Below are 13749 nucleotides of genomic sequence, written 5' to 3'. Positions count from 1 at the left end.
ACTTTGTTGTATTTTATGTATTGCGTTCTTATTTTAATTAGTCTATTAATTTCATTAGTTGGTTTATTTTAATTTACAACAAAATCTGCATTGTTAATATTGTTGTAGCAAGTCTGATAACATCAATCCCTGTGGAGACGATCTTGAATACTCATCATTATATTACTTGTTGTGTACACTTGCATATTGACACCAATAGCATTTGAATCTATACCAACAACGAACTCTGCCCAAATAATTTAACAGCCAATGTTTTTTGAAATTGTGTAACATCTTCTTGTTGGCAATATGAATTGACATCAAGTCCATGGGCCAAGACTTTCAAGTACCGCAACAAAAATGCTCTAAAATCACTACTAAAACAATTCATATAAATCAATTGCTAGAAATCACCATTCTTATTGTTAAGTCGAAAAAAATAATATATATATATATATATATATACACACACACATACATACCTTGATTTTTGTTGCGGGATATTATGTACTCGCACGATTGGGCTCATATAATGGACTGCAATTTAATCATGTTAGCACCGCAAACAGCCAATCCTAAACCACATTTTCTTCTCATCGGACTTCACTTCTATCAGTAGTATGTTGTGGAGTAACTGAGCAAAAGCTTTAGCTCTTTCACATCCAAAATATGATCGAAACAAGAATGCCTGAAAATACTTTTATGCTCCTCAAAGAGTTTAATTTTTATGCCCTCCACTGCATCTAGTGATGATCGGTTAGAAATCTTGGCTTTGAAGTATTCATATTCCTTGATTTTTGGTTCCATTTGCATAAACAAAAAGAAAATATTTGAATTATAATATAAATACAAATAAAGTTGCATAATAATAAATTCTAAACCAATTAGAAAAATTACACGTCATTCGGGTTGAGAGTAATTTTCCTTACACGATTATAGTCGATTAAAGTATCCAGTACACGACTACAGTTGAGTAAAATATGCATTACCCAACTACAGTTGAGTAAAGTGTACATTACACGACTATAGTCGAGTAAAACATACATTACACGACTACAGTCGAGTAAAGTATGCATTACACCACTACAGTTGAGTATAAAAACCATAAATGATTCTTTGCCTCTGTAGAAAATAAAGTAATGCATAAACAAATTGTCAGCCTAATAGATTTATTAGATCCAATGGAAGGATTATAGTAAAGATGAACGAGTAGCCAACATTAAGGCAAAACAAAATAGAAAAAAAATAAGTCCCTCGTAAGCATCATCAAGAGCTCTCCTATTCATTTCTTGCCAAATAATCTAAATAAAAAGTGCACAATATAACCTCACAAAGACTTAGCTTTCTAACGTCTAAGAAAATGTAATGATTATCCATAAAAAAAGGAGGTAGAAGAAGTTGGAATGACTTAAAAAAACTTCACTGTCTTTTTGTTAATATAACACCCTTAAACATGAAGCAATAGACAAATGATCAATTTTCTCAGCCTTTCTATATACACAACACTCCATTTAGGCGAAAAATAAGCACTAGATTTACTTCTTTGTAATATATCACAAGTGAATCCTTCTTTCAACCACAAATGAAAAACTTGGAATCTCACAAGGAAAAAGTGTCCAGCTTCAGCTGCATTTGTACTAGTAATTATAGCAAACAGTTCCTTATCCTAAGGTTTGAGGCACATCAGATTTTGATCTTCACACGAACGGTTAAATATGCATAGAGTTGTTGCTTAAGTAAATATTACAATGTGAAGGATTAAAATTAGTGAATTAAAAACCCCAATAAGAAAGTTCCATTGATGATTACTCTTGAAGCAAAGCTAAAACCCACCATGGGTTTTGCACAAGATTGTCAACTTGAAGTTTGATTTTTTGACAAGATATTCAAAATAGGGTAACAAAAAACAATGCAATAAAACCAGCATATGCTAAAATCAATTGTAAATGTGGTGACTCACCTTTAATTTGGCCAATTTCCCTTTAAAATAGCAAATTTAGGTGCTAGAACAAGTAGCAAAAAGAGTGCGAAATAATAGCAGTAGAAGTATCGTTGGTGTTCACCTCACCTCAAAGCCCACTGAAGCGACTTCACCAGAGTTCCTGGAGAACGCTAGTCGTGAATGATAGTGCTGGCTAGTGCTGGCTGGTCGTGAATGAAATTTGGGGGTTGTGTTGCGGCTTGGTTGTGAATGCTTGAGATGATTTAGGTTTTTATTTAGGGTAATTTCATATTTACACTTTAAAAAAGGCATATGCAAGGAATTTTGGAGTATGAGGGTATTTTTAGCTAAATACCTGATTTTGGGGATATGGTCGGGACAAATCCTTGGAATAAGCTTATGTTGTTTTAAATGAAAAGGGCACTTTCTGTTTGGTTAATTATATGTGTTATTGGGCTCTCGTTTAGGTGCTCAGTTTAAGGCTATTGTTGAATATGCTCCATCACAACGTGTTCCCTAGCCTTGTTCTAGAGAGGATAGTCGTGAAGGCAACATTTTTAAAGGTAATTTTTTTATTATGAAAAAAAAACTTAGGATACTTTTGGGTGGAAGTGTTGTGGCTTTTACCAATACACTTAAGCTACTAAATTTCAAAGGTATGTAAAACCTCAACAATTACAAGCATGCCTTTATTTTCTTTATCTTCTTATTGTTTTTAGAAGAACTATAGTAATAAGCTGTATTTGGTTTTGATGTGGACACCAAAGACCCAGATTATCTAGAGTTCCTAAAGGTTATTGCTAAACTTGCTGAGAATCTACCAAGTGTAGAAATTCATTAAGAAAGAAAAGAAGCTGAGCTATCTAGTTAGTTAGTTACTTTTAGATTAATTTGATGAATATAACCTGCTGTTCCTAGTGTGTGTGCGTGTGTGTGTAAATATATGTAATTTAAGCTATAAACTAAATAAATTACGGCACTTTTACTGAGATTAATGCTCAAGTAAGTAATTCATTAATTTAAGCTATAAATTCAGGCGTTGCTAGGAATATATCTTATTATGAAAAGGCGAAAAAAAAACAAGTTATTATCATTTATTACCACATAGCTAGCTTTGAAAAATAAAGTTCCCAATAAAAATTTAACTTCTCCCATTACATGCTACCCATGGAAACAGTACTATCAGCAGGAGTCAGCAAAGCTGCGGCAGTAAATTCAAATGTCACAGAATTCTAATAGGTATTTTCAATTATTTCATCAACAATTATTTTCATATTAAGCATAGTTCATTACTTATGCCAAAATATACAATTTAAATTGAATTTTTGATTAGTTATCTCACTCTTGACTCTTCATATAGGCATTTGATGGGTGATTCTCTGAGTTCTTTAATTGTAAAGGAGCTTAAGCAACTGGAGAATAGGCTTGAGCGAGGCATCACTAGGATCAGGTCCCGGAAGGTAATTAATTAGTTGCATTATGCATGGATGAAATCGACTGGAAAAAAATAATTGAATTTGAGCAATACACAATTGTTTTGCAATAATAAATTGCATAAACTTTAACGATATACGTTCAGTATATGTAATTTATGTCATTTTGAAAATAATTTGTTGCTTTATCTGTTTCCTGTTCTGTGCAACAGCATGAAATGCTGCTAGCTGAAATTGAGTTCTTGCATAAATGGCTAATAATTAAAATTCATTAAATCCTGTTTAGTAATTTTTTCATTTTCTTCTAAGCTTTTATGGAACTCTAACATTTTCATTTCATAGGAGGTTGAGCTGGCAAATGAAAGCATGTGTCTCCGATCAAAGGTATGCAAATCAGTCCGTTCTATGTATAATGCATTTTTTCTCGCCCTCTTCCAAAATTTTAACACATTATTAAAATTACATTGTTTCTGAAACTCAGATAGTAGAAATGGAGAGGTTTCAGCAAGCAAAGATGGTGACTGGGTAAGAGTTGAATGCAATCTATGCATTAGCGTCTCAGATTTTCTTCAGTCCTCGTCTTGCACCGCTTGGAAAAAAAAAAGAGCCAAACATGGTTGATTTCAACAGCAATAGCCAGCTGCCTGCTTCACCATTTCTCCACATTCCAAGTTCACTCCTTGCTTGACACATGCATATTTGACATGCATGCTTCACTTGTGAGCCGGTGGCCATGTACATATAATTGGAAATAATTGAAAGCAGCTCTCATTTGTGCTTCCATTTCCGAAGTGAAATCAAAATCAAGAGAAGAAAAGAAGAAAAATCGAGAGAAAAGAGAAGGAAAAAAGAAACGAAAAGAAGATAAGAAGTAGAAAGAAGTTGAGTGTGAGAAATAAAGTGGAACTAAGAGGAAATAATATGGAAATTAGAACTGGATAGTTAGATTAAATCCAGTTGAACCAGTGGGTAATAGATTTATGAAATTTGAGCAATTATGTTATAGTTTGCACAATACGTATAAGTTATTATATCAATTCTAACAGTTAATTTTCGAACCCTGTATTTTAGAAGGAACTCGAGAATCCAGGAACCTACAAGAGCCCTAGCAAACCCCAGAGTGAAACAGGATCTGTGAGTGGATACTATTATTACTATTATGTATTCCATGAAGCATTTATGTTTTAATATCATGTTATGATTATATGCACGCATCTTATATGTTTGATTGAGTCATGAGATGTGATTGTCAGTCACCATATATGTACCCGTCCCTGTAGACTATGCGTATGCGTATTGAGAGTTAGGTTACTCTATCCGAGCGATGTAGCTAAATTTCGCCGGGTATTGAGAGGTTTTTCCCTCACTCTACTCGTGCGATGATGATCCCGACGAGTATTGAGAGTTATTTCCCCTAGGTACTATTTGGTGCAGTTTGTGATGTATGTATGTATGAATTCCATGTTTGCTGATGTGTGGTATTCAATGTGGAGCTATGTTACATGATTATGTATAAGCACTAGTACACATACTTTATTATAATTATTACTGTTAATATTTTTAATATAATATTACATCCACTCACTGAGCCGCAAGCTCACTATTTTCTTATTTACCCTTTTCCTCCTAGGATTCCGCAGGATTTCATGCAGATCAATTCTAGTTAATTGAGGTTGGGCCACGAGACGCATTGCTGCATGTCTTGCATTTTGAGCACGTTTTATGTTGCTTATGTTTTATATGTAAATATACATGTAATGTCAGTATGTATAATGAGACAGAAGTTATGCAAGTTTTGAATTCATATATGATTTCATGAAATGCACAGAGGTTGTTATGTGTTTATAGGAAAAAGTCGTATTTTACACATATTTTCATTAATTAAATTTGTGCCACATGTTTTAGTTATTAGTCCCACGATTCACCTTAATTCTGACATGTAGGTTGGGGCGGGTCATGTCAGTCCTTCTATCATCAAGGGTGGTGGCACTGCTTACTCTGACCCGGACAAGAAGATACTCCATCTTAGGTAATTAATTCTCCCATCGCATTTCATTTCTACACGCTCGTGTTGCGCGTGCATTAATGTTTTCTCCCGTTTACAGATAAGCTAGATGCTGAAGATCAAGCTTGTGGCATCTCAGTGCGAGATCTACAATCAGACTACATTATCTACTAAATGTGTGTGCTACTTGATACTTATTTTTTAAACCACTAATATATGAAACTGGATGAGTTTATGTGTAACTTAATTACTTACGCTGACATATCATTGGCTTCTTCTCCTTGGGAGACCAATTATTATGCTGAAACTCAATATCTATAAAACTGATATTGTATGATGTCAAAGGATTTGCAGTATATGTAAGGTAAATAAAGATTGTGTCATATATACATAAATAAATATTGTACTTGATAAACCTAGACTATGAGCTAGTTGAAGTTTGGTGTGAATCAAAGAAGGGTCATAGGTTTGGTGGTTTTAAGGTGCATTTGAGATTGAGGTCGGGCAGTTCTAGCTTAAAATCTACAGCACTAAAGTGTTTGGTAAACACTAGTTGATATAACTTGAAAACTATTTTGATATGATTTTTTACTTGTATGATAAAAAATCTATTATATCTTTAATAATTTTTTCAAAATTATTATTAAAAATTATATTTACTATACACTATTAACTTTTATTTCTACAGCAGTTGTAGTTTAAAAGTTACAGCACCTCAATCTTAAACATGTTTTTAGTGCAACTCTCTTAGATGTTAGGATTACCCTATTATACGAAATGAGTAAATAATATACAAACAAACTATTTATACAAAGTGATGTGACATTAGAAGAGTGAAAACCAAAAAATGAAGGTACATGTGAACTCAAGTGTATGTTTGAGTTTTTGGGAAAATCATTGATTGCTAAAAGGGCATATTTTGGGTTGTATTTGTTACAAATGTGGAAAAAAGATAGCTGAAGGAGGAAAAGGAATCAAATCTCTTTGGATTCATCGTGTAAGAAAAGATTCTAAGCGGCTCCATAAAAGAAACTTCATTTGATGTCAATACAATTTTTCCATATAATACTATCTTAAGACCGCACTTGAGATTGGACTGGGAACATTTACATAATAGAGGATACAAGCTTCTTGACTTGTAGTAAAACATTGAGAATAAATGCAGTATTAACTTCAAATATTATCTGAAAAGGTACGAGAGACAAAAAAATACACTTTAGATGATTTTCATGCCAATGGCATATAATGTCTGCAGGTGATTAGGTCAAAGAATGGCACACCCTCATTTTTCAGCTCGCTTACGAAGCTCCTCAGTCTCCCTCTGACCTCTTTCAAGATTCTCTCTAAGCTTACGAATTTCGTCATTCGACTTCATTTGAGCTAATTGTGCAACCTCTTCTCCTTTTAATGGAGTAGCTTGCTTCTCTGTCAATTGCTGTTCGAGCCTAGCTGTCTCTTTGAGCTTAGACTCAACCTATCAAAAAAGCACCAATATCAGTCAGAAAACATGTCACTAAGCCCTAGAGTAGCAGTATAATACAAATAAAGATTGGTTAATGGAAATATAAAACTCCAACTTAAAAGAAGAAAATTCTTAAGTATTAATTATTTTAATCAATTGCAAAGGGAGTTGCTAAGTTCACCATATTCGGCACAACTTTCTTCTTTAAATCATTGACAAATGGTAGAAACAAAAGCTTAAAAAAATACAGATAAACCCAAAATATAAGGTATTAAAGAATATACTAACTTTTTGATTTTGCCACACTCCAGGATTGTGGAAAGTAAAACTTATTAGCACCTCAGACACATAGTACACAAATTGTTACAGTAAATCCAGATTAATGTTGAATATGATCTCGCTTTATGCTAGTTCATTCTACTGCCTTGCTATAAATTAAAACTCTGGAAAGGAATATTTAAACTACACAGCTATTTGATTAGGTTCCATGTACCTAACTATATTTTCCAAAAAACTTATTTTGAATGTGGCTATTCTGTTTTTAACAAAATTAGAATATTGTTGTGCAAATTTTAATGTACTCGCAAGCGCACGAATCTATTATAGTATAGATCAATGGTGATGAGTGTCGATCCCACGAGGAGGTGGACTTTAATTATATATAGAATTAATTTTGTAAATGGGTGGTTGAAATTGTGGTGGAAGTGATTTAAATTATCCTAAAATTGGAATTGAGATTCTAAAATTGGAATTGCAATGGCGAAAATAAATTGAAGCGAAATCTATTGAAATGACGTACTTGGGTATCGGGATCCGTATCAACATGCATCATGGGCTAAATATTCCTTATTAATACCAATTAAATCATGAGGGGGGAATCCACACCTCATGAACCACGCTCTAATCAATATGGTGCTAAGGGCTTACCGTGCCAAATAATAATAATCTTATACTAGAGAGCCAGTGTAACCAAAGCGGTATCTAGACAAGCTTATTATTATTTGTCGACGAGAAGTCAAAATATCCACAAAAACTAGAGGGGAAGAGAAAATAAATTTACCAAATTAAGCCCATGACACATGTTGAGACTTCACCTTCAACCCAAGCTTAAAAGAAAATTAGCCACTCATAATTAAACTAGGGGCAAAATGGGAATTTATTAAAATACGAAGAAAATACAAGATGGAGAGGGAATTACAGAAAATGGAGTCCAAAAATGGATTCAGAGATATCAAATTAGGGGGGGAGAGGCCCCCTTTTTATAGATACATGGAGTAAATCATAACCATCGGATTAAAAACAGTTTGGACGCTCAGGATTGTGCCACGTCATCAGTCAACAGTACGCGGTTTGACCACGCGGATGAACAGTAACACGGTTTGACTCGGATGAACAGTAACGCGGTTTGACTCGGATGAACAGTAACGCGGTTTGACTCGGATGAACAGTAACGCGGTTTGGTTGAAAATAATCCTGTGTGATGCATGTACCGTACGCGAGATTTTTCGTCCACTGATATGCTGCCACGTCACCATCAACAGTACATAAGAATTTTAGCCCAACAAGATCGTGACACCTCATCAGTCAATGCCACATCATCGGTCAATGCCACGTCATCATCCGTCTATGTGAACAGTGTCGTGAACAGTAACGTATACAGTACCGTACACGTGAATAGTACCGTACATGTGAACAGTGCCGTTTTTCCTTTTATGCTCCTCCTAAGGTTTTCGACCGTCCTGAGTTCAAAAGTGATGTCCGTTTTGCCATCTGATTTCTCGTTTATTGTGAAATGACTATGATGCCCCTAAAATACATAAAATACTTAATTAAAATAAAACAAACGAAATTAAATCAAAAGAATGTTAAATTCATAAAAGTAAAGGTGTTAGTAAGACTTGAAATGTAAAATGATAGTTTTCTCCTTTATAAATATGCATTTTCTAACACTCAACACACCCCCCAACCAGCTTATTGCTAGTCCCTAGCAAATGAAGCGAAAACAAAATTCAAATTCAAAATGATTTTTTATTTTATTTTATTTAGAAACACTCGTGTTTATTCAATTAGATTAATGATAGCAATCAAATAAAAGTATAAGCATTATCTCCAGTCTAAAGCAACATCACACCCACATCAACCATCCACATGAATCAGCCCAGTAGACTTTGTCATAGCTACTTTCAAGAATGACATGTCAAACCCCAAAATCTCACTGGAAGTAGTGACACTCTCACAAAGAAATTAAACCCAATAAAAATAGTCACTCCAATGAATGGTAATTGAGAGAAAATAATAAGGGAGTGATATCACATGCTCTCACCAAGATGAAATAAATATGCCCTCAGCTTAGAAATAATACGATCTCAAGTCAAACAAAAATGCTAGTCAACCCACTTTATTTATCTTTTTTTTTTATTATGCATCACTACATCTTTTTAGCCCATATAACTAGCTTCTACTTCAAACTATAGTTCCCTAAAATCAAGAAGGACTTTTATTAGGACGTAACGTAGGTTAGGGACATGGCTAACAAAGAAGGGAAATAAGGAAAACAAAGTGTATGTTTGAGAAAAATACAGAGAATTTTTTTTTTTTTTGAAAGTTGCAAGGTGGATTTCACCTATTATTTTTATTTTTTTATTTTTTATTTTTCTTTTGAAACAACAATTTTTGTTTTGTTGTTTTTTTTTTTGCTTTTATTTGGCATAACTTCATTGAATAAAAATACTTATTTATATTTTTTTCAAACATAAATAGGTGATGGAACTTATAAGACATTGGGTAATACTCCAAATCGGAGTAGGTCAAGATAAGTTAAACAAATAAAAAGTTTTTTTTTTTAAAAGGCTCAAAATGGTTAACTATGGATATTTCACAAAAGGGATGGCTAGAAAGGCTCAAACGGGACAAAGATAGCATTTCCATCGTCTTTTAGGGCTCTAAATAATCATCCATATCTACTAGTTAGATGGGCCTTCCAATGTAGCAACACACTTTTTTTTTCTTGTTTGTTTTTTTTTAATTTTGCAATTTTTTTTAAGGGTTAACTCAAAAGAAATCTAGAGATCGTGTATACAATAATAAACTGTTAAGCTGTATAAAGAATGGGCAAAAGGATTACTCTCCAAGAAAAATGATAGGCTCAAAAACTCACTTGGTACTTATTATGACATGTTCATTCCTTCAAGCAACTCATATTTGTCTCCGACATCAACATGTAGAGTAGCAAACATAATGTAACATCACTTAAGACCAAAGATAATACAAATACTAAAATTTGAAATTAATCATGTCATCCAATGTTAAAACAAATCACACAATTTTTTGTTTTTAAAACAACATTTTACCCCCCAACCTATTCTAAACAAGAAAGGAAAATATGCATGCAGAAATGTGAAAATGATGCAGAAAAACTAATTAGAAAAGTTACACTTAAAATGATGGAAAAACAAAATGATTTTTTTTTTTAAAGAAGATGCGTTTCTAGAGGAACTACACTCCATATTCAGCCATCTTCGACTCACAAGTTGGAAAATGTATATTTATAGAGGAGAAATTAAAAAGAAGAAAAATAAACATAAAAACATAATAAAGAAAAAGAAAATGTCTAGAATTTTTTTTTCAATTTTTAAATTTTTTTTAAACGATGAAGATGCGTTTCTAGAGTCACTACACTCCATATTCAGTCATCTTCAACACAAAAAGTTAGCAACAGTTAGTTTCTACAACAAAAAATAGTAAAAACTTAACCAAAATTCTACAATTGTCGACTATTCCCTCCCCACAACCAGAACGAAACATTGTCCTCAATGTTTGAAAGGAAAGAAGTAGAGTTTAGAAGACATCACCCGGGTGGTGCAACACAGAAGAAAATATTTACAAGCGGAGAGTTAAATCTAATTTGTATTTCTTACTGCGGCTACTGTTACCATCATTATTTTGATGCTCCAACACAAAGGTCCAGTGGTCTGGCTCTGGTCTATAAGCTTGTAACATATCAAGTAGCTCATTAGCAGTGTGAGTACAAATAAAGAGTTTTTTCGCATTAGAGGGAATGAAATAGTTTTTTATTGCATGGTTAAGAAATGCGATAAAGCCATCATAAAAGTTATTGACATTTAACAAACCGATGGGTTTCTGGTGGATGTGCAGATGGGCCCAAGATGCTAGTGTGATAAGTGCCTCTAGTGTTGCAAGATCTCCTGGAAGGAAAATAAAGCATCAGCATGATTAAGCATTTCAGTTATTCTTTCTTGCATACCTGAGACAACTAACTCTTCTCCAGTTGATGAGTCAGACGAACTGCCCAACGGTTTTAGGACTCTTGGGATGATGCCTAACACTTGACTTCCTCTAACAAAAGCTGCTTCAGAGACCATTTTTGATAACCCTCGGTTACCTCCTCCATACACCAAGTGTAATTTTCTCTCTGCTATACTTCGACCAAGATCGATGGTTGCCTCAACGAACTCTTTATGTTTGCCATAGGTAAATCCAGAAAGCACACAAATGTTCTTGAATTGTCTATTTGGAGTAGCTGTCATTGTGATACTTCTCGAAAAATAATTTGTGAGTGCTTGACAAAAAAAATCACATTTAAGAGTCTTGGTGACAGTGGGTCACAGTTGTGTATGAGGTAACATGTCAGTGTCAAATAACGCGTAAAGCACGTGGCTCGCGAGTCAAAAAGGAAACAGTAAAAAGAAAAAAGTAAACAGTAATAAGAAAAAAAGCAAACAGTAATAAAATTATTAAAGACAATAATGCACACAATAAAATAAAAATAACAGTAAAGTAAAAGGATATTTACAGGTAGTTGCAACTGTGGCTCACATCTTCCTCTGGTTTTACGTCCAGAAATGGCTTGAACGCCCTCTATGGGTCGAGGATAGGCTTCCTATCCAGTTTTCTTATAAACTGGCAAACAGGGTCGTTTATAGTCAGATTCCCAACACTATATCGTGCATGCTCTTTCTGGAATAATGGCCATAACTGGAGAATCGCTCCTTGCACATATCCACTGGGATGCGTTTCAAGAGACAAAAGGATATCATCCAATGACTCCTTATTCAAGCCATCCTTAATGAATTGAATCTTATCTTCCCTGTTATCAGACACCATTCCTAAAGAACATGGGTTTTTATTGCAACTCATTCTGGCACACTTATGACAAGCAACAGAAATTCGTCGAGCTCGTCGTTTTCTTGCATAATTTCCTTTACCACAACCAGGCATGTATGCAATAAATTTTGGAGGTAACTCACCTGCCGATCGTACTTTCGCCTCAATTAACCAACGGATGTCAGCAGGTATGTTATTCCTCATAAGTAATCACATGCGTTTGGACCGAGCTTTATAGACCGTAAGGAGGGCATTCTAAGGAAGTGAAGGGAATCGCTTGTGAAGCTTCGCTAGAGTCTCGTTTCTGTCCATACTTTCACCTCAGAATATCAGTTATTATGGGAAACTGAAGTAACCGACTTGATTGTCACGGAGTACCGTTATCCGCCACTTCACCGGGGTAACAAACTAAAGCACACAAACAGAAAAACAAATTAAAACACACAAAGAAAATTAAAATCATCCTCTTATTGAATTTACCTCAAGCTCCAACTGGATGTCGTAAACACTTCTCTCAATGTCTCTGAGTTGGCTTTCTAAACCCTCAACATAGGCTACTAACTCTGGTGGTTGTAGAGTCCAAATATGATGTGTTTTACAAAATTGAATCTGTCTTTTGAGATGAGTTTTGACACGTTGAAGTGGTTTAAGAATGTTCAGGAGGAACGGTCTAAGTATGAGACTCATGATTAACAATGATAAGAGAAAACTTACTAGTTAAACAAACACACTTATGCAAAAATAATTTCAATTAGCAAAAGAATAATATAAAGAAAGAAAGAAAAATCAAATCAACGAAAAGAAAAATCAATTCAAATCTGGTGGGTCACTCAAATTTATTTCGGTGTCTTCTCCATGTGGTTGGTATTCTAGATATGGCTTTAATCTTTGACCATTAACTTTAAACGTGACACCGTTCTTTGGGTCCTTAATTTCAATTGCCCCATGTGGAAAAACAGTATGAATAATAAATGGGCCAGACCAACGAGAGCGTAACTTACCTGGGAATAAGTGCAAGCGAGAATTGAATAAAAGCACTTTCTGACCTGGAGTGAAAGATTTTCTCATAATTTGCTTGTCATGGAAGACTTTCATTCGTTGCTTGTAAATCTTGGCATTTTCGTACGCGTCATTGCGAATTTCTTCAAGTTCTGCCAGCTGTAATCTTCTTGATGAGCTGGCTTGTTGCATGTCAAAATTGAATTTCTTGATGGCCCAATATGCACGATGCTCGAGTTCCACAGGTAGATGGCAAGCTTTTCCATACACTAGCCTGTAGGGTGACATCCCAATCGGGGTCTTGAAAGCCGTTCTATATGCCCATAATGCATCATCAAGTGTTAATGACCAATCTTTCCTGTCTGGCCTCACTGTCTTTTCTAATATGTGCTTTATTTCTCGATTGGAGATCTCAACTTGGCCACTAGTTTGCGGATGATACGGGGTCGCCACTTTGTGTGTGATTGAATACTTTGTCAAAAGAGCTTTGAATGCTTTGTTACAAAAGTGGGCACCACCATCACTGATTATTGCTCGAGGGAATCCAAAGCGCGAGACAATGTTGCTTTTCAAAAATCCTATCACCACCTTGTGATCATTAGTTCTACATGGAATTGCTTCTACCCATTTCGATACATAGTCAACAGCAACCAATATGTGTTGATGGCCAAAAGACGAGGGAAAAGGTCCCATGAAGTCGATACCCCATACATAAAAAATCTCAACCACTAAAATTGGATTTAGTGGCATCATGTTCCTTCGTGTAATGCTCCCCATTCGTTGACACCTATCACATGAAGAACAA

General features: G+C 34.6%; 1 pseudogene; it reads left to right on the top strand.

The window, feature by feature from the left end:
* The first annotated feature begins 2498 nt into the window (after nt 1-2498).
* LOC102613170 (agamous-like MADS-box protein AGL11) lies at nt 2499-5387 on the top strand (annotated as a pseudogene).
* Nucleotides 5388-13749: the final 8362 nt, after the last annotated feature.

Source organism: Citrus sinensis, chromosome 3 (genome assembly GCF_022201045.2).
Source record: "Citrus sinensis cultivar Valencia sweet orange chromosome 3, DVS_A1.0, whole genome shotgun sequence".
Lineage (NCBI taxonomy): Eukaryota > Viridiplantae > Streptophyta > Magnoliopsida > Sapindales > Rutaceae > Citrus > Citrus sinensis.
Note: the sequence above shows the minus strand (reverse complement) of the source record. Positions and strands in the feature narration are given on the sequence as shown.